The sequence below is a fragment of the Leucopleurus acutus genome (genome assembly GCF_964270905.1).
Source record: "Leucopleurus acutus genome assembly, chromosome: 21".
NCBI classification, from domain to species: Eukaryota; Metazoa; Chordata; class Mammalia; order Artiodactyla; family Delphinidae; genus Leucopleurus; species Leucopleurus acutus.
The window spans coordinates 17,362,042-17,380,343 of record NC_139163.1 but is presented as its reverse complement, the minus strand read 5'-3'; the positions used below and the strand labels follow the sequence as shown (position 1 = coordinate 17,380,343).

The window sequence follows — 18,302 nt, the reverse complement described above, 5'->3', positions numbered from 1 at the left end:
AACTCCTCCCCCCAAAAAGGAAACGTTACACTGTGGGTGTTGAAGTTACTTTTATTCAATGCAGGGTTCATTGTCCTGAGTTGCTTTATCTAATGCTGGAATGTACTCATTGCACCATATTTTAAAGCAGTATCCTCTATGATTCTATATGCACCCCATAGTCTAATCACATTGGAACTAGATAAAGGGGCACTGTCAAATTCAATTTAGCCAAGATTGCCTCCTCAACAATTCTTCAAAGATTTTATTCACATAATTCATACAGGAGGATTAGAATATGCACTCAGTTCAAAATGATTACTTTGCTATTCTGATGATCATGCACAATTTATTGCTAATAAATTCCTTTGTATAGTTTCCCACACGAACAAGTGGAGTTTCTCATGGGAAATATGCTTATGTAACTTTTTGAAAGAAATTTACACTAAACTTTGTATTTCCTTAAAAAAAAATGTGAAACTGTACCTTAAAGGGAATAAATAACGTACTAGAATCATAGACAATTAAATATCCACTATGCCTATAGTGAATGTGGTTTAAAAAATAATTTTAATAAATAATTTCAGTTGACTGCATGGTTATATGAGTAACCTTTTAGAACAGATGTGGAAAATTGGCATCCCTGCCTGGGGACTAATTCAGCCTGTATTTGTGTGTTGCCTATCTGGCTCAGTGTTTAAATTTTTGTATTTGAATGTTTTCTCAGTTCTATAGCCTCCTTCTCCCCACCCCACTATCGTCTGATGCCCAGCTAGCCTCAAAGTTTGATGTTACCGGCCTGGCCTTGCTGGGAGGTTCAGATTGCAGCGTTAGAAGTGGGGCCCCAGTAGATTTTCCTAAGACTCATCCTTAGATGCATTTAATAATAAATGGGAATGTATTTTTGTATACTTTTAATGATTATCACTTACCTACATAGGCTGTGAAATGACTGAGAATTTAAAATTAAAATGTTGCAATTTCAAGATTTCTTTTCTTCTCTCCTATTTTTCTTCTGCTCGTTATTTTTTGCTCTAAGTTTCCCTGAACTGTAAGAAGGCTAGAAAGAAGGTCAACACAGGGGCCAACAGAAGGGAAAGCAGTATGACCATCAGGCTGAGGTCCTTTCGGCCAGTTAACAGGTCATGGGTCACACTCTGGCGATGACTGCTGCTGACACAGGGAAGATGACCCCAAAGATAGAACTATTGTTGGAAGATTGCTTGGACAGATCAACCTGGCTTAAAAGTATCAGTTATTTAAAACTTTATTTTATTTGTTTCAATGTAATGTTAAAGATAATGCTACATTATGTGGTTTACATGCATAGCCTGAGAAATGAGTTAGATTTTTAACTTGAAATTGTATTTGGAACTGAATTTTAGACTGATGGGGTATGAACCATGCCAAACCTTAATGAGTGACTTAACTTGTTCGCAGTGTTTTTGCTTACCTGTGTACCACTCTCACAATCTTTTGGAGAAGTTAAAGGAAATATTATTATCCTCACTTCACAGGGAAAAGAAAGTGAAAAAAATGCAGTTGAGAACTTTTTGCTCAAAATCATACATTTAGCTAACTTAGCAACCAGTAGGATTAGTTTGTGTTTTTTACTGCACATCTGTATGTAATTATATCTTTTTAGTTCATGATTTCTTCCCCAGAATTAAATTTTGGGAAAGATGAAAATGAAAACCCAGGCAGAACTGAAGTGCCTTCCAAATTAGGCCAGGATCCTCTCAGGTTTAGCCTGGCTGTACAAGCTCTCTCCCCAGATGCAAAAGCACAAGAGCGCAATTTCCCCTAAAGCTTCTGGAGAAAATACACACAGTTTCTAGTGCGGTCAGATTTGACAGTAGAGACTAGGGAACAAGCCACATGAGAGCCAGCACTCTGAACTCTTCTATGTAACCGAGGAAGAACTCAGGTGTTCCCCCTGGGACGGAGTAAACCAACATTGACTGGTATGAAGAAACTCGGCGTACCAGACTGCTCGTCATTAAAACAGACTCTGCCTCTCTGTCTAGGATACAAAAGGCACAAAAGACTGCTTAATTTGCTGAGAGGTATCAATTCGTGCCAATCCAAATATAAAAGTAAAAGAGGTGGGAGCTTTAAAAGTATATTCTCTGGGGCTTTCCTGGTGGCGCCGTGGTTGAGAGTCCGCCTGCCGATGCAGGGGACACGGGTTCGTGCCCCGGTCCGGGAAGATCCCGCATGCCGCGGGGCAGCTGGGCCCGTGAGCCATGGCCGCTGAGCCTGCGCGTCCGGAGCCTGTGCTCTGCAACGGGGAGAGGCCACAGCAGTGAGAGGCCAGCGTACAGCAAAAAAAACAAAAAAAAAAAAACAAAAAAAAGTATACTCTCTGAAGCTCTCATCCCCTGAGGTCTTTAAGGACAGGTTACCAACTCATAGAGCTTTTTAAGGGATGGATCTTTTAAGGGATGGAGCCCAAGCCAGACAGTAAAACATCAAAGTCATGCTAAACAAGGAACCAACTGTCCCTCTCCCTTCCCCCCACCACCAGAGGTTAATTTGCTTTTCATTGTTTGACCTCCAAGTATTTAATTTTTTGATGAGGCTACACAGAAGCCCTGGAAGGTGGTAGATAGTAACATTTTCCACATGAGCATTTTCAGACCGAAGTTTTGCAACTTGGAATTCACAGCACCGTGCAAGAGGTGGTTGCTAAGTGGAAATGGGAATTTGGATATTTTTTCAGACTTGTGCAAGAACTTTTGGGTAAGTGATTCTACCGCGGCTAAGCTTTATGAATATATGGTGTAGATGATCTGAAAGGTTTCAGGTCAGTATCTTAAAAGTCCAAACCTCTCACCTACCCATTCACCATTGCTGCTTCATTCCTTTGGGACGAGGACACTTCTTAAATCAGGTAAGCCTTTTCCTGCCAGAACTTGGAATTGCATCTGCTTCTCGAATTTCTCATCTAGGTGTTTTCTCTTCATATTGATGACGTCCTTTAGCTATCAGGCCTTGAAAACAAGAATGGGACTTACAAGAGGAGCGTGACTTCCCAGGGCCCAGAAAGAAGCTCAGGAGGAAGTAACAGGGAACTGACGGGGATGATTAGGCTCCAATGAAGAGGTAAGGTTACTTGCAGGTAGGATTCTGTCTATTCCCACTTTTTGGAGCTGAAGTATCCCCCTTCTATTTGATTGGGTGTATCCAGTGACGTATTTTTAAAATGGAAGCTGAATGAATTTAACACGAAGAATTGTGACCCCTCCTAGGACATCACAAAACCAAGGCTGAGAAAAAATGCTGTCAAGTCAGCACTGCTGTGACCAGAGAAAGCAACCACACTCTTTTTCAACACAATTGTACTATCTGTCATTTTGTCTTAGAAATCACAGTAGTGACTAAAAAGGAAAAACAAAGTCAGAACCTGGAACATGACAGAGTAAGTAAAATGAACCAACCATCCCAGTTTCCCTGGGACTGAAGGGTTTCCTGGGTCCTGGGACTTTTAGTGCTAAAACTGGAACACTCCTGGGCAAATCAGAATGGGTGGCCAACGTAGATAGGTGGCAATTTAAATAAACACTGAGTTCTGTTCTTTATTTGGGTCGGACCCTCCATTCAAAGGTTTCCCCAGTGCGGGAGAACATTTCCTCAGCAAAAACACCATGCGGTGCCACTGTCTGGGAGCATACATTGGAGCACGCTTTCTGGAAACTTCGTCAGAAGCAGGGCTGGCAACATGCATGTAACTTTTATCCTAGCTTCAGGTCCTGGGTATGGTAAAGCCTGGAAGGAAGCAATGGGACAGAGAATGATGAGAAAAGTAGGCAAGAGGTCATCCTAGAGGTGATTGGGCACATAGAGGCACAGGAGATGCGTCGACCTGAGTCCCTTCCAGGGCATGGCACTCACCCCAGCCAATGGTCCACACATTTACCCCAAGCCTCCTCAGTGCTTTCCCACCTCCTGTGTCCCAGAATGGCTTTATCTTTCTTCCACAGCTCAGAAAAGCAATCTATCTGTCCTTCAAGGATCTTTTGAAATGCCACTTCTTCAGGAAAGGCTTCCTGACCACTTCTCTCCTTTAAGCTTCCACAGGGCTAATTTTCTTCTTCAGTCGTTTGGCGTTTTCCTACCGGTGGTGTCAATAATTGATTTTCAATGTCTCATCCCCCTAGCTGGGTTGTGAAGGGGTGGATTATTCGTGCTTTTTAAAAAATTTGTTGCATCTTGCTTAGCCCAGGACAGGCTTGTTGATTGTCTAAAGCAGCGCTGTCCAGTAAAATACAAGGTGAGCCACGTTTGTAACTTAACATTCTCTAGCAGTCACATAGAAAAAGAAGTCAAAAGAAACAGGTGAAAATAATTCCAATGATGTAGATGGCCTAGCCCAAACATTACTTCAACATGTAATCCGTGTGAAAGAATTATTAGTGAGCCATTTTTACATGACTTTGATTGTATGGTCTTTGAAATTCAGGGTATATTTTACTCTTCAGCACATCTCAGTTCAGGTTAGTCATGAATCAAGTGCTCAAGAGGTGCACGTGGCAAGTGGCTACCATCTTGGACACATGATAAGTCAAGAAGATATACTGATGGGGTCTGTACAAGATAGGAGTTTAGTTTGATTCTATAATCGATGAGAAGACACCATGAGTTGTTGAGAAGACTGCAGTAACTTGTCTTAACATGATAAGGATAATATGGAATCTAAAAAAAAGAAAAAGGTTCTGAAGAACCTAGGGGCAGGACAGGAGAAAAGACACAGATGTAGAGAATGGACTTGAGGACATGGGGAGGGGGAAGGGGAAGCTGGGACGAAGTGAGAGAGTGACATGGACATATATACGCTACCAAATGTAAAATAGATAGCTGGTGGGAAGCAGCCGCATAGCACAGGGAGATCAGCTCGGTGCTCTGTGACTACCTAGAGGGGTGGGATAGGAGGGTGGGTGGGAGGGAGATGTAAGAGTGAGGGGATATGGGGATATAGGTATAGGTATAGCTGATTCACTTTGTTATACGGCAGAAACTAACACACCATTGTAAAGCAATTATACTCCAATAAAGATGTTAAAAAAAAAACGTGATCAGGATAGAGATTAGGGAGACCGAGATTAGAAATCAAGAGAAAAAATTGTTTCTGTAATACAGAATCAACGGAGGAAGAGTAGCAGCACTTCGTGACTGATGGAACATAAAAAAAAGTAAAGGAGGGCTTCCCTGGTGGCAGTGGTTGAGAGTCCGCCTGCCGATGCAGGGGACACGGGTTCGTGCCCCGGTCCGGGAAGATCCCACATGCCGCGGAGCGGCTGGGCCCGTGAGCCATGGCCGCTGAGCCTGCGCGTCCGGAGCCTGTGCTCCACAACGGGAGAGGCCACAACAGTGAGAGGCCCGCGTACCGCAAAAAAAAAAAAAAAAAAAAGTAAAGGAGAGAGCTGTAAATAACAATTTAAGGTTATTACCAGGAGAATGTATAACTTAAAGAGTACCAGAAAAATAGTAAGAAGAAAGCTGGAGAGAGATATCAGTCTAAGGAAGAGATGGATTTTTCTTCAATCATATAATTTCAAGTACTTGCAAGTTTATCTCCCCAGAGACACAGTTTGGAGCAAAGACAAGGTCTAACAAAGTAGCTTTTGGGAGAGATGCCATCAAGTTGGCTGAGCCTTAGGGATGGATAACAGCTAAGATTGTGAAGGTGGATGAAGATAAAATGATTCAAGAATTTATTCTTAGGAATTCCATAGTTAGCAAGGAGGACAAAAAGTTGTCAGGATGGTAGGAAGAAAATGAAGAGATCACGAAAGCCAAGGGGGAAAACAATTTCCAGACAAAAGGATAGAAAGCCGGAGAGAATCTGAGGCAGTTGAAAACTGAGAAAAGTCCACTGGACATGGTTAGGAAGCCATCGCCGGAGCAGTGAGAACCTTTGACAAGGTGGAGGGACAGAGAAGGATTTACATCAGCTGAGCTCTCTCCTGACCCCCTCCCTGGTTTTCAGTCCTTAGAGCAACAGGCTGACTGAAGATGTTTGGATTGAGAAGGCTGACTTTTTTCAGCAGATACAGTCCCAGCAGGAATCCTGGCCGAAGGAAACAGAGACCAGCACGGAACGGGTGGAGCTCTGGGCGATTCTTGATTAATGGCCAATGTAAAGAAAACCCAGAAACTAGCTGAGTGGCAGGATGTAGGGAAATTCATAGGGAGAGCAGTGCAGAACTGAAAACCATTGCGAAACCAGTATTTGGTCTTTGTTAAAAGACAAGTCGAAAAATACAAATTTAAAAGATAATTTGTCTTATAAGGGCTTATTGTATTTTTTTCAATATTTTATTGTTTATCTTAAGGGATGGGTAAATATGGAATGTGTGGAAAATCACCTTTAATTTTTTACATGTTTTTGAAAGGGAAATGGAGAACAACAGTGGCCTGAAAGCACTTGAAACTCTAGTGGTCTGAACTCTGATCCAAGACTTTTTTCTCCTTCAAGCCTATTTATTCAACTATAAAACAAGCTTCAATATCTAGTATCCAACCATTTAAAAAAAACTGGTGGATTTTAGCTTTGTCTTTGCTGAAATAGCTTGGGGATAATAGAGTCAAAATTAGAACTAATAAGAATCAACTCATTCAGCCTTGATAGTTAAAGTAAATCCCTCATTTGTGGATATGAGACTTACTCTGGCTTGTGTTTGGCAAGTGTAGGATACAGGGTGTGTAATTTATTGAGCTACAAAAGTCCCTTGAACTTTCCTGTAATTTCATAAAACCTTAGGAGTTCAGACATGCACAAATGTTTCTGAAATCTTTGGAAGACAACAACCTAGATTACTCCTTCTGCTGAAAATGACTAACTTGGATTTTCTGTTTCATTTCTAAGCAGGAAGTTTGACAGATGAAAATGAAAAGTGATTACTGTACAGTACTCCACACAGGTGAGGCAGAGGTGGATGAAAGGATTAATCAAATAGGGAGAAGACAATAATTCTGTTTCTGTAGCAGGAATAGAGTAGTGCTAAAGGAAATGCAAATGAAGATGTCAAAATAGCTTAGTCTATGTCAAACATTTTACTTCTAAATATTCTATTCTAATATCCTTTGTCTCTCAGAGTCAGTCTTAAAGACTCATACTAGATCTGTGGATCTTCTATTCTTTCTACATCTAAATACATTTTAACATTTTAGAGATAACCAAAGATGAGATACGGGGTTCACAAATAATAACAAATAATAACAAATAATTGCAAACAGGAAAAGGAATATATAAATCAAAACTTTTAGTGTGGGACTTTCTTGGTGGCACAGTTGTTAAGAATCCGCCTGCCAATGCCGGGGACATTGGTTCATCCCTGGTCCAGGAAGATCCCACATGCCGTGGGGCAACTAAGCACGTGCACCACAGCTACTGAGCCTGTGCTCTAGAGCCCGCGAGCCACAACTACTGAGCCCACGAGCCACAACTACTGAAGCCCATGTGCCTAGAGCCCGTGCTCCACAACGAGAAGCCACTGCAATGAGAAGCCCGTGCACCACAACGAAGAGTAGCCCCTGCTCGCTGCAACTAGAGAAAGCCCGCGCGCAGCAGCGAAGACCCAACGCAGACAAAAATAAAATAAATTAATTAAAAAAAAAAAACTTCTACTGTGTCAAGATATTCATCAAACATTGTGCTTGTTAGAAAGGACTTGTTCGTTTTTGCTTAGAGATGAAATAGCTTTTATTATTCACACACACGGACACATGTATTGTTTCAGGAAGTACCAAAATCTGATGGGCAGATTACTAGATAAACTCAAAGATTGGTATTTTGACTAAATTGGCAGTTTCTAAATGTCAAATAGATAAGTTTATCCCCAATCATTGTTCTGCAACCTAATAACAGACTGTCCCTTCACGATGTTTAAATAAAAATATGAGGGGAAATAATCTCATAAATTAAAAAATAGCAATCTCTATAAAGAAAAAAGAATTTAGATTGTGTTCTTAACCTTTAGAAATTAGACAAATACTCTTGAGTCTTGAGTCTTCACCCCCCTGTACAATGCCTCTTAGCCTTTGTGGGACTGAATGAATTTGGTGTCAGAGTCTATACGTATCATTTTCCTCAATGTCATTAGTAATTATTTGCATAAGGAATCCGTTTTATACTATAAAAGTAAGTTATATTAACAGTGTCTCTATTACTTAGGACATTTACTGGAACAGATAATACTCTTGTAGCCATGTTGCTATTTAGATTTCCAGTTCTTTAATGGGGTTCTTAATGGCTTCATGAGGTACATGGGCTTCTGAAATAGTCATTGAGATTTTGTACATGGACCAGTTTCTGGAGTGAAGCCCTAAATCTTTAATCAGATTCTCTTGGGAACACATGTCTTAGAGAAGTTAAGAATGATTTAGAACATCACATGAAAAATGTACATATAATTCTTCAATATGAATTTGGCGCTTTGCCAAAGTGAAGAGCATTACTGGTAGATGAATAAAGATGTTTACCACAACACTAAACAAAATAAGGTAGATCTTTCCAGCAAACAAAAACAATAATATATACTCACTGTTCAATTCAGTGCCAGCGTTGGCCTCCTTTTGGATTAAAATGAACAGTTTCATATTGTGTCTTTAATCTTATCAGAGACCCCTAAAGTAAACAACAGCACAGCATGAGAAACCTTGGTCATGTAACTCTTACTACTCTCTCAGAAACAGCAAATGTCACTTTCTTATAAGCCCAGCCCTAAATCATCAGGACTACCTATTCACATTACCGGGATTTTCAAACTAGCAACTAAACATTGTAATAAACGGTTTATGGTTTTTACTGGTGAAGTAGTACTATTTGACAAAGCACGCCCATCTGGGTTCTATTTATTACGGTCCTTGACATATTTTATTATCATTACTTTCTTACTTGCAAATTCTTCTCAGAATAAAAAATAAATCGGGGACAAAAATCCCACTTAGAGGAACTCTACTTAGAAGCAGTCTCGGAGATGCGCCTGAGGCTGGGACCTCCAGGGAGAGCAAGAATTCGCCGCCCGGCAGAGCTCGGCCTCCCCGCCCGCCGGCGCCCACGGGCCTAGCCCCGGCCGAGCGCACGGCCAAGTGCACCGGGCCGTAGACAGACTCCGCGGCGCTGCAGCCCGACCCTCCTACCCCGAGGGCTGGCAGCGTGGCCTGGACTGTCGGGGCGGGAGGCGGGCTCGGGTGGGGGGTCGGCGAGCGCCGGGGCTGGAGGCGGAGGAAGGGGGAGGGGGAGGCGGTGCCCCCCGGCCAGGCCCCGCCCCCGGCGCGGCTACACAAGCTGCGCCCACCTGCCCAGCCCGCCTTCTGCAGCGCGGCGGCCCCGGCGCTAGTCTCGGCGCGGACCAGCGAGGCGGCGGCCGCTCCAGCAGCCTCCCCGAGCCGCGAGCCCCGACACTCTCCTGCCACTCGCCCATCCCCGGCCCCTCGTCGCGGCCCTCGCGCTGCCCCAGTAAGTTTCCGAGGGTCGGGCGGCGCGGAGGGGCCGCAGGCGAGGGGCGGCCTGGGCGCCGAGCCGGAGGGATAGGGCTGGGGCGGAGGCGCCCGGGGCCGCGTCCAGCTGCGCGCAGCTGCCCGGAGGCCGCACTCCGGCCCTTCGGAGACGGAGAGTCCCGGGGCCGCGCTCCGGGCTTCGCCTCGCCCCGTGCGGCCCCCAGGGCGTCGGGATCCGCGGCCGCCGTGCGGGTCGTGGGGGCCGGTAGGCGGCCTGGCACGGCGACGCCGCGGTTCCCTTTGGCCGCCCTGGTCCCGAGGGGCCCTGGGCACCCTCGTGCGGGAGGACCGGCCGGGCCTCCCCACCCCGCCCTGCGCACTGGCGGGTCCCCGAAGTCGCCTGCCGCTCGCTTGAGGCTCTTGGGTTACATATAGGACACCGCTCGGAGCTCTGGAAGTCTTTTCACACCCCGACCTGCCCGGGACTGGTAGGACAGGTAAAATGCCTCGTCGTGCTGTCTGTTTGGGGTATTTTTTAAGTAATGGGGTGCAGTTTTAAACCCTTTTGAGATGGGCTATACTCTTTTAAGCCTATTTCATGCCGCCTTCAACCTTGAACTCCAAATACCATTCTTGACGTTTAGGAACTCTGCCGGTCAACCCCAGAGTACCCGTTCCTCCGGAGAGCTTTGCAAGTTCTGGGTATGCGTATATCCAATCCAAGGACTAACATTTTCAGAGATTGTATCTTAAAGATATGGAAAAGAAATCCGCTCACAGAGTTATATAAGTCTTTTGAAGTGCAAACAGTACCCAGATTTCAGGAGTAAAAATGTTCAAATATTCAAACTCTCAAATATTTATGCAGAACTGCCTAAAAAAGCAGTTTTTAGACTGGGGATAAGATTTATCTAGTCGTTTCTACAGAAACACTCATCCTTTTAACTAGGGGATATCGTCAGATTTTATTCAAGTAGAGCTATCTGAATCCCGGCGGGACTTGAGATACGAAGTCAGTGTGTCTGTGGCTTCCCACTTGATGCTTTTTTACTCTTGCCCTAGGCAGTCTTTAGAACCTCTGTCACTTCTCTTCCCCCTCAGCATTAATAATAATTATTTCCTCAGGAAATTGCAAACATTTGTGCTTGTGATCTTCTTCTAGAAGATGTACAGGGTAAGAATATACTAATTATATGTTTATGGTTGCCTTTTCCTTTTTGTAATATTAAATCCTTTTTTTCTTTTAATCTCACTAAAGCTGGACATGGAATGATTTCTCAGTGAAATAGAACATATGCATTTTTATTTCTCCCTGAAAAGCTGCTAGTTAGCTACTCTGGATGACTCTGGAAGCCACATTATTTATTAGGAGTTTTCAGGTTTCCTCCCTTGCCCCTCATTTGGTTTCTGCACTGTGCCTTGATTAGGGGAATGTCATTTACCTTACTTAGTCTTTTTGGGTGTGCCGTGGCCTTGGAAACCAGAGTAAAACTCTGCATGGTATCTGCAAGGATTCAATTCACAGAATCCTTGGCCTCGTTTAGCTTAACCTGTTACTAAAGCCCTTTTGATTCCAAAGTCTCTAATCATTATCCCTGGATTTAGAGGCTGGAAGGGAAGACATGGTACCTGTTGGAGTTTTAAAAGTCTGAAAATACTCTGGAGTTTTTCGTCTTGTACACTCATATGTTTTTGTCATTGGGACATATGTGTCCGAAGGATTTTAAAGTTCATGTTTCTTGCTTTCTACTGCAAACCTGCTCACCTTCTCAGAGTGGAGGTGCCTAGTCTCCTTTCTAGGTGGCCTACCTTGTTCTCTTCTCAGGCTGCCTTGCGTAATTTATCATTGGTTCTCCTGGCTCTTCTGGCCAGACCTGGAGCCTTGTCTGTGGCCATTTCTTCTCTTTTTTGGCCCTACTTTTTCGAATGGACTCTCCCTCATAGTTTTTCTTTGTGATTTCTCTATTTAGCTTAGTTTCTGTCTTCCCTTCTGTTTTGTTATATTTGCTTGCTGCTCCATATATCCATATCTGTCTCTCTATACATGTGTGTATTTTTTAAGTGTTCAGAGCCATCTGCTTGTTTTATTTTGATGCCCTTCAGTGACCAACTTTCAAAACAGAACCTTGAAGATACCGGTAGGTTGCTGTTTGTTTTATTATTTCCCCAAACAGGATATGAACACATCAATTTCATGGACTGGCTTCTTGTAGACTTACTGCATGTCAGACATTTAGAACAAAAGCAACATTTTCAGTTGAGTATATTTCTGAATATTCACATACTTAGTAACATGTGCCCATTTGGATGTTTTGTCACCCAACTGAACACTGAAAAGCTCAGTTAACTAAGATTTCAGTTACATGATACCTCTTGTCTAAATGATTTTGAGGACTTAAGTGGTTAACTTATTCCTACACCTTTATCTGAATATTCAAAACCATGTAAATATAGCCTGGATAAGAAAAAAAAATAATGATATTGTTCTTTTCATTGTTTTCTGTTTTAATAGCTTTTCATTCTACAGGCTTATACAATGTCTGGCACATAACATGTGCTCCTTATTGTTGAGTGAAGGCCACTGATTTTAATACTTTAAGAAAGGGTGTATGTCTGTCTTCAAAGGTATATTCCTTCATTGGAAAGTACTGAGTCCCTACTCTGTACTCAGCATTAGACATCGAAAAGTAGTGTGCAGCTCCAATTTTGGAGAGATTCTACAATTATTTTTATATTCCGGAAACCCTCCATTGATGGATTTTAAGAGTAGTTATTTATTTTGTTGTAATTTTATGTAAAGTAACAACACCTATAAACAGATGACTTCAGTACTCTCTACAGCAGGAAGCAAACAAGGAACACATTCTCTGAAATGTGAAGATGATGTTACTTTCTGTTCCATCGTCAAAAGCACATGTGCTTTGGCATTTCTGTTTTACTGGTAGTAACAAATTTGTCCTGACTCTTATATTTTCCTTTCATTGCATTTCTGGCTATTTTCTAAGAAGTGGTGTCTGTGGAAATGTTGTAGATGCTATGGACAAAACCAAAGCAACAACTGGGGGTTCATTTCCACCAGACTAACTAGTTGATCAGGCTCTAACTAGCTGAGTTAAGATAATCAGAGCATGATTTACCTACTAATTTTTTTTGTCCAATTTAGTAAAAATAACTGTTATATATTAATCTGTGGAAACAAGCAGTATGCTATTATTTTTCAAGTGCTTGTGGACTCTTTTAAACCTTAAATGTTTCTGAGAATGGCCTCTGCTGCCATTGTTAACCTTCTCATTGGTAAGTACAATTAGTGTTGACTTAAGATTTGAGTTAATGTGGTTTTTGTTTAAAAGTCTGGATTTGAATATGTGGGTCACATCTCTTCTATTCATATTTAGACTTTTACTTCCAATATCTCTCCTCCGAAAAGTCTGTGGTTCTTGGTTTTTCTGGGTGTGTACAAACATGAATGGTTTGTTGAAAATCTTGAAGTTTCTTACATCCAAGATTGAAACATCAGCTGGGTGTCCTATGTGATGACTTAGTACTGCAAATGTCATGTATTTAATTTTATGCCTTCTCCTTATCCCACTACAAAAATAAAATAAAAAATACAAAAATAAAACCCATACGTTCACACCTATTCTAGTACTGCATACTAACTAGCGCCTCTGTTCAGAACTTGTATCATCTGGGATTCGGCAGTGAGGTGGATGAGATAAGAACATTTCATAACCTTTCTTCTAGGAGTTTAAAAAAAAAAAAAAAGCCCTGACTATGTTATATTCATTTTTGGAATATTTTATGAACAATACACAACAAAGAATTTTTATGTTCCTTGTTGATTCTTGCTAGTTTTTCCCACAGTTGTGGGGAAAATTCTTTTCTTTCCATCGCCCACTCTGGTTTCATCAAAGGCTTTTAAGTCTTCATACAGTCATACCTAATACAATGCTGTTTATGCCATCAAAGCCCACTTCCTTCCAGTGGAGACCTAGTGATCACCGTGGATAGAGCTTGATGTCGCCAGGGATGCTGAACAAAACTGTAATTAAGATGCTCTCATTTTATGCTTCTACTGTTGCCCATCTTGTTTTTGATTTTAATGGATCTTTCCATTTAAAAACAGATGCTTGTCTTTTCAAAAAGTCAAGTTTAACATAAACCTTCAAGCTCACTTTTTATTCATTCTACTCCTTTGTGGGCAGGGAGATGTTATCTGAGTTGGAATTAGATAAAATTAGATAATAATTATCTAGATAATTAGAAGATAAAAGTTGACGGGTTAGGCTCTTTTCTTCACTTGGCTCTGGATATCCAGCTGTCATCTGGTAAACGATGATAATGGTGATAGTCACTAGTGGAATTAACAGTCATCATATATTGAACCGTAAGGAAAAAATTGGTTCTCTTTGCATGTTCAGCCTTATTTGTTTACTTCCTCAATGTGAACTCGGGGAAGATTTTTCAGAATGCAATTCGATTTCTACTTTAAAAAAATCACACTAAAATCTCTAGAATTTGAAATATATTTGAGTGGTGGGGTGGGAAGTCATCTCTGTATCACATGCAAATTGTATTTTTCCAAAGTATCTGTATCCTTTGGATTTTCTCCCTCACCAGCCCCCATTCATCCTGCTGGTTTCTTAAAAAAAAAAAAAAAAAAAAAAGCATCCATTTGGTGGAAACAGCTGAATTTGATTTTTGTGAAACTAGCATGCGAAATCATAGTTTTTAGCAATTGTATGTACAAACAAATTACTGAAACACTGTTTTGATACATTGGGATTCCCTTGGAATAGGAAATATGACTTTGATTCTAAGAATATCCTAGGAGATGATCCATTTGGAGTCTTCCATGATCGGAGGTTAGCTAATCCATTTTGGATGAATATGTGTTATAAATATATACAGCCCAGATCGAGAGTCTGTAGAGAAGCGAAGAATAAATCAATGACTTTGTCTCTGTGGGCTTTGACCACCAGTGAAGGAGTTAACGAGTACACGCACAGTAGGAAGAGAATGATAAAGCTGCCATTTGATTGAGCCATACACAAAGCTGAAGGTATCAGAAGGAGAAGTAACAGTGTGTTCTAAACTTTTTTTTTTTTGCGGTACACAGGCCTCTCACTGTTGTGGCCTCTCCCATTGCGGAGCACAGGCTCCGGACGCACAGGCTCAGCGGCCATGGCTCACAAGCCCAGCCGCTCCGCGGCATGTGGGATCTTCCCGAACCGGGGCACGAACCCGTGTCCCCTGCATCGGCAGGCGGACTCCCAACCACTGCGCCACCAGGGAAGCCCTAAACTTCTCTTTTTTATAATGTGTGTTGTGTTCCTGACATAGACTAAATGCTCCATCAATTTAAGGTACTGTTGTCACCACCATTACAGTTACTATTATTGGTGTTAAAACCACTATCATTCTTCCTCCTCCAGTTGCTCTTTGGTGAAACTTGGGTCACTTAGACTTGAGTTCTGGCTGAGCATTTATTCACAAAAATTTGCATTTGGGAGGGGGCAATAATACTTATTAATCATTTGGCAGAACTGTCTGTCATTTATTACCCTGACACTCAAGAAAATTATGATGTTTAACTGAGAATTCAAACTATTCTGAAAGGTCTTAGAGGAAAGTTAAAACACATTAGGAGATTATATTTTAGGTGGAAAATTTGAAGAATAAAGTCATTCCAAAAGTGCAGTCAAATTAAGAACATGAGATTATCTTAACTTCTCACTCTGACAGTTGAGTGTTATGTTGGTTAAGTTTAGTGCATTTATACAAACTTAGTGTGTTTAAAACCCAGAAGGGGCCTTGTCAGGAATGTAAAAATCGTAAGAGGTCTTCAGCCATCCCTCCCACTTTTGCTTCTCCTGCAGGAGTCCCTCTGAAATCCAGGAAAGCAGTCCCCAGCTACAGTTAGTGTTGGTTCCAGTCTTGGCTTTCAGTTTAGAATGGACAAAGGACTGATAAAAAAAATGCTGGTTGCTGAAGAGATACTTTTCTATTACTTGTTAGAGAGGGGAAAGTTCTTTTGTTAGAAGGAAACACATTCGGTTCAGTTCCTACCATTGACCTAGAAGAAGAAAAAAATGTTCTAAAATAAATTATTTAACCAAAAATATATTTACTGTCATATTCAACATAGCTCTTCTATTGTACAAGGAGGGTTTTTAATGAAGACGTGCAACTGGGTACCACTGCTTCACCTTCCAGGTTTCAGGCTCTCGTGAATGTACCTTTTAAAAAAAAAATCTGATAATTGTTCCCAAGAGGTGGTGTGTGTGGGGGGGAACAGGGAATTGATTTACATTCTCAGTGTAATAGGCAAATCTTTATTTAAAGGACTCCTGGGGTGAATCCATTTCTACTAGGTAAAAATCACTTCATAGGGTTTTTGTTTAATGGACCTCAGATGCTCAGAATTCCTTTAATCATAATTCTTTGTTTGCAGTACACTTTGTCATGCCATTATTGGCTCATGTATGGCCAATAAATATTACCCATTTTAGATTCTTGGGTTGGGTGGTGGGTGGATATTCACTGTATTATGATTTTAAAATGATATATGAATAAATAAAAATTTAAATTTCCCCTAAATAAATTAGTAAATAAAATTTTCACAAATGTCTCCTTTGTGTTTTTCCTTCAAGTAGAGAACATCTGTACTGAATGAAATTTTCCTTTCGTTCAGAAGGACAGCTTTCTTTAGACAGTGATTTTTTTTCCTCCTAAAATTCCTTTATATTCACTTCCATAACATTCCTGGTATCTTTTTTTCTTTTTTTTGCGGTACACAGGCCTCTCACTGTTGTGGCCTCTCCCGTTGCAGAGCACAGGCTGCGGACGCGCAGGCTCAGCGGCCATAGCTCACGGGCCCAGCCGCTCTGTGGCATGTGGGATCTTCCCGGACCGGAGCACAAACCATGTCCCCTACATCGGCAGGCGGACTCTCAACCACTGCGCCACCAGGGAAGCCCCATTCCTGGTATCTTGAAGCAAAGGATACTTATTATTTTTCAATGGGGCTCATAGTACACAGGATATTTGCAATTTGCTTAGGTGCTTGTCCTGATAAAAATCCAAATGAAAACTTCCTTGTAGTTTGTATCAACTTGGACATGAATTCCTCTGGGAAAAGCCTGTGTCCAAAAAAATTCAGGCTACTCTGTATAGATTTTTTATGTGCTTTAATTATCATATTAAACAACACAATTTTATACTTGTATTTCAATCCAACACAAAGATTTAAGTGGTTTATTTAATTCCGTTGTAATCTGAGCAATTGTTTGGGAGATATTTTCGTGAGACTTAGAAGGAGCCTGGGGTGAGCTTTGACACTCCATCCTAAGGGCTTAATAACATTCTGGAGTGTTTTGGCGACATTAGGAATTTACCTTTGTTCCAAGGCAGCCCATGCTAGAAAACGAAGTCAAATTGACTATGATTAATCAGGCGAAGTGAAATTGCTGTTTCAGCTTTTAGTTTTTGACATTTTGCAGCGATCTGGACTTTCAGGAAGGAGTTGACAGAAGGACTAACAACCTTCATCCAAGTGTAAAACTTACTGAGAGTTCAGTTTTTTCATCCCTTTGAAATTAAAGGGCACTGCTGAGTTTTTAGTGCGTCTCAGCACTTGGAGTAAGTATTGAGCACCTGCTCCGTGCCGTGTGAACATGTGTCTGAAGAGGTGAATGAGAGAGGCCGGTGGAGCTCCCACTTTAGTCTCTATGGAGCTTCATGGTGTTCAGAGTGAATAGTTTTCTCTCTTTGGCTTTTTAACCTATACTATGAATTTACATAGACACATTTGGAGCAGAAATTCAAGGTCATATTCTTTTTCGTAGAATCATATTAATGTTTACAACATGAGGTCCATGCTGTTTAAGCAGTCTGTGAAATGTAACTGTGTACCTCCTAAAAGACTGGACAAGTGAATCAGGTGGGAGAACTAAAGAGATTCAGGTTGAAAAAGAAAAGATTACATTGACATATGTCTTTTCTAACGAAAGGCTTCATGACATGTTTCATACAGTTTTGATCAACTGTATTTGAACTAATGGCACTTAACAGTTCTTTGGTATAAGTCCTGTAGTACTGAGAATTCTTTGATATACAAAGATATCAAAGATGTCAAATTCTTTTGATTCTAATAATGTCTATACTTCAGTAGAAGAAAGAAGAACCACACATATGCATGTAAAATGCCCCTACCCCATGGGAGTTCAAGAATCCCTGAATTCCAATCAGTGGACACCTAGGGTCTCTGGAGCCCAGAATAAGAAAGAACCCTGCAACTCAGAAGCCATTTCAACCTGTGGGAAAACTGTCTTAGGAGAGAACACTTTGGGGCAGGATGGGGCCGTCCCGGTCATACGTCCTTTCCCCTTGTTGATATAACATTGCTTGTGGCCTCCGAGGACGAGCTGAGGATGGGTTCAGAGGCGGGTGGGGCAGTGGGGTGCTCCGAGTTAAAGAGCCTGGACAATGACGCAGTGATGACCATTCCCGTTTGTGCCATGGTGGAAGCAGTTCCCTGGCCTTGAAGGGATACTTTGGACTTTAATTGTCACCAGCATCAAATTCCTCCAAAATTCTCAGAATTCTTTCCTCCAAATTCTGAGATTCACAGATGTCTATGTCTACCTGTGGACCAGGAAATAAATTTGATTCTAAGTTAAACTGAGATCATTGAGTATGTATACACAATGGGAAGTATACACAAATGGGAAGAAGAAGAAAGAATGGATAAGAATAATCAGTGCTCTCTTTTCTTATCTAAAATTGGAATACCTTTCGAGTGACATTAGAAATCCAACCTTATGGCTCAATGTCAGTCTGACATGGATCTTCTTGTAGCAATCTCTGAAATGTAATAA

At 41.5% G+C, this 18,302-nt stretch overlaps 1 protein-coding gene across 1 annotated transcript in view; it reads left to right on the top strand.

Moving 5' to 3' along the window:
• Positions 1-9,335: 9,335 nt before the first annotated feature.
• Positions 9,336-18,302, top strand: part of SLC7A2 (solute carrier family 7 member 2) — a 70,498-nt gene continuing 61,531 nt past the window's right edge. Inside the window, exon 1 of the mRNA XM_082863810.1 lies at positions 9,336-9,442. The gene's annotated coding sequence lies outside the window, so the exon portion shown is untranslated. The remainder of the gene's footprint in view (positions 9,443-18,302) is intronic.